This window comes from Triticum aestivum, chromosome 5D, assembly GCF_018294505.1.
Source record: "Triticum aestivum cultivar Chinese Spring chromosome 5D, IWGSC CS RefSeq v2.1, whole genome shotgun sequence".
NCBI lineage: Eukaryota > Viridiplantae > Streptophyta > Magnoliopsida > Poales > Poaceae > Triticum > Triticum aestivum.
The window spans coordinates 549,838,616-549,841,730 of NC_057808.1; the positions used below are offsets into that span (position 1 = coordinate 549,838,616).

A 3,115-nucleotide genomic window follows, 5' to 3' on the forward strand; every position below is an offset into this window, starting at 1 on the left:
TCGACCACTAGTTATTGTACACTAAAGATAGAAAGGCTTGAAGAAGGGATTCTTTTGGGTGATACCAGAATCCAACACTAGTGTCCGGGAGAGTTTTCTCACAAGTCTTAGATGAGTTTGTTAGGCGGTGACATGATAAAATTAGACTAATGAAACATGTTTTTTGCGCTATGACCAAACCACAGTTAAGGTTAAGGAACAAAGACAATAATAAATTGAAGGAATGCACTACCTGTAGAAGGACTGAAACAGAAAACTAATCCAGAAACGTGTAATAATAGATTAAAAAGGCTAAAAAGTTGCCACAGAAAGGTTATATCTGCAATAACAAAGATGAGAAAGCGTGTGGATCTAAATTTAAAAAGGCAGTATTGAGGACCTCTCTGATAGAGAAAGGAAACTAAAGGGCCTTTCAGTAAGAATAGCAGCACACACAGGAGTGCAAGAAAGAAGGCTCCAGGTACTTGCGTGGAAAATCTCAAAAAAAAAATTGGACCATTTCTCGATTTGTGCGTGTCATCCTTGCGCACGGGCCATGCTAATCTTCTCTGTATCGTTCCAATTTTATCGGATGTCCCAGAAGGGACGATGCTAGCTGCCGCGCTCTGCCTTATAAACCAGTCCGACTCTCCCCGGCTGGCCGATGTGGGACTAAACCAACGAGCGTTTGTTTTGCCCATGGCGCTGTCCAGCCAAACCCAGACGCCATCGGGCGTGTGGTGGGCCGCCAGTTGCAAGTCGGATCTCTCTTCATGTGGCCCAAATTAATGGAAGAGCATAACGGGCCCTCGTGTTTTTTCATTAGGGAATAACGAACGGCGCTTGGGCACTAAAAATAATACTATAGTTCTTGCCGCACGTGGGGGGGGCACATGCACGTTTAGGGAAGGAGGGATCAACGAATCCTTTTGGTTGTTCACAATTTATGAAAGGTGGATTATGCAAATCGACAAACCTTTTTTAAAAAGCAAACTTGTGCGTGAAGGAGAGTAGACGATCAAGTCGTTGCCACAAGTACATATTGCAAAGACCATAGTGCCAAAAGGTTCAGGCTAAGCTAGCTTACCGTGTCTTTGTTGTGACTAGATGTATAAAATGGTATGCAACATATATAGTTTACTACATGAAGATTGAGATTTCACCAGTTGTGACCTACGTAATTCATCGACCACTAGTTATTGTACACTAAAGATAGAAAGGATTGAAGAAGGGATTCTTTTGGGTGATACCAGAATCCAACACTAGTGTCCGGGAGAGTTTTCTCACAAGTCTTAGATGAGTTTGTTAGGCGGTGACATGATAAAATTAGACTAATGAAACATGTTTTTTGCGCTATGACCAAACCACAGTTAAGGTTAAGGAACAAAGACAATAATAAATTGAAGGAATGCACTACCTGTAGAAGGACTGAAACAGAAAACTAATCCAGAAACGTGTAATAATAGATTAAAAAAGCTAAAAAGTTGCCACAGAAAGGTTATATCTGCAATAACAAAGATGAGAAAGCGTGTGGATCTAAATTTAAAAAGGCAGTATTGAGGACCTCTCTGATAGAGAACGGAAACTAAAGGGCCTTTCAGTAAGAATAGCAGCACACACAGGAGTGCAAGAAAGAAGGCTCCAGGTACTTGCGTGGAAAATCTCAAAAAAAAGTTGGACCATTTCTCGATTTGTGCGTGTCATCCTTGCGCAGGGGCCATGCTAATCTTCTCTGTATCATTCCAATTTTATCGGATGTCCCAGAAGGGACGATGCTAGCTGCCGCGCTCTGCCTTATAAACCAGTCCGACTCTCCCCGGCTGGCCGATGTGGGACTAAACCAACGAGCGTTTGTTTTGCCCATGGCGCTATCCAGCCAAACCCAGACGCCATCGGGCGCGTGGTGGGCCGCCAGTCGCAAGTCGGATATCTCTTCACGTGGCCCAAATTAATGGAAGAGCATAACGGGCCCTCGCGTTTTTTCATTAGGGAACAACGAACGGCCCTTGGGCACTAAAAATAATACTATAGTTCTTGCCACACGTGGGGGGGGGGCACATGCACGTTTAGGGAAGGAGGGATCAACAAATCCTTTTGGTTGTTCACAATTTATGAAAGGTGGATTATGCAAATCGACAAACCTTTTTTAAAAAGCAAACTTGTGCGTGAAGGAGACTAGACGATCAAGTCGTTGCCACAAGTACATATTGCAAAGACCATAGTGCCAAAAGGTTCATGCTAAGTTAGCTTACCGTGTCTTTGGTGTGACTAGATGTATAAAATGGTATGCAACATATATAGTTTACTACATGAAGATTGAGATTTCACCAGTTGTGACCTACGTAATTCATCGACCACTAGTTATTGTACACTAAAGATAGAAAGGCTTGAAGAAGGGATTCTTTTGGGTGATACCAGAATCCAACACTAGTGTCCGGGAGAGTTTTCTCACAAGTCTTAGATGAGTTTGTTAGGCGGTGACATGATAAAATTGGACTAATGAAACATGTTTTTTGCGCTATGACCAAACCACAGTTAAGGTTAAGGAACAAAGACAATAATAAATTGAAGGAATGCACTACCTGTAGAAGGACTGAAACAGAAAACTAATCCAGAAACGTGTAATAATAGATTAAAAAGGCTAAAAAGTTGTCACAGAAAGGTTATATCTGCAATAACAAAGATGAGAAAGCGTGTGGATCTAAATTTAAAAAGGTAGTATTGAGGACCTCTCTGATAGAGAAAGAAAACTAAAGGGCCTTTCAGTAAGAATAGCAGCACACACAGGAGTGCAAGAAAGAAGGCTCCAGGTACTTGCGTGGAAAATCTCAAAAAAATATTGGACCATTTCTCGATTTGTGCGTGTCATCCTTGCGCAGGGGCCATGCGAATCTTCTCTGTATCGTTCCAATTTTATCGGATGTCCCAGAAGGGACGATGCTAGCTGCCGCGCTCTGCCTTATAAACCAGTCCGACTCTCCCCGGCTGGCCGATGTGGGACTAAACCAACGAGCGTTTGTTTTGCCCATGGCGCTGTCCAGCCAAACCCAGACGCCATCTGGCGCGTGGTGGGCCGCCAGTCGCAAGTCGGATCTCTCTTCACGTGGCCCAAATTAATGGAAGAGCATAACGGGCC

The 3,115-nt window shown here is 43.3% G+C and overlaps 3 non-coding genes across 3 annotated transcripts; all 3 read right to left on the reverse strand.

The window, feature by feature from the left end:
- Positions 1 to 484: 484 nt before the first annotated feature.
- Positions 485 to 587, reverse strand: LOC123126870 (U6 spliceosomal RNA). The gene has a single exon (XR_006462080.1). It is a non-coding gene; the product is annotated as a U6 spliceosomal RNA (small nuclear RNA).
- Positions 588 to 1,647: 1,060 nt separating this feature from the next.
- LOC123126851 (U6 spliceosomal RNA) lies at positions 1,648 to 1,750 on the reverse strand. The gene has a single exon (XR_006462062.1). It is a non-coding gene; the product is annotated as a U6 spliceosomal RNA (small nuclear RNA).
- A 1,062-nt stretch (positions 1,751 to 2,812) lies between these two features.
- Positions 2,813 to 2,915, reverse strand: LOC123126881 (U6 spliceosomal RNA). The gene has a single exon (XR_006462091.1). It is a non-coding gene; the product is annotated as a U6 spliceosomal RNA (small nuclear RNA).
- Positions 2,916 to 3,115: the final 200 nt, after the last annotated feature.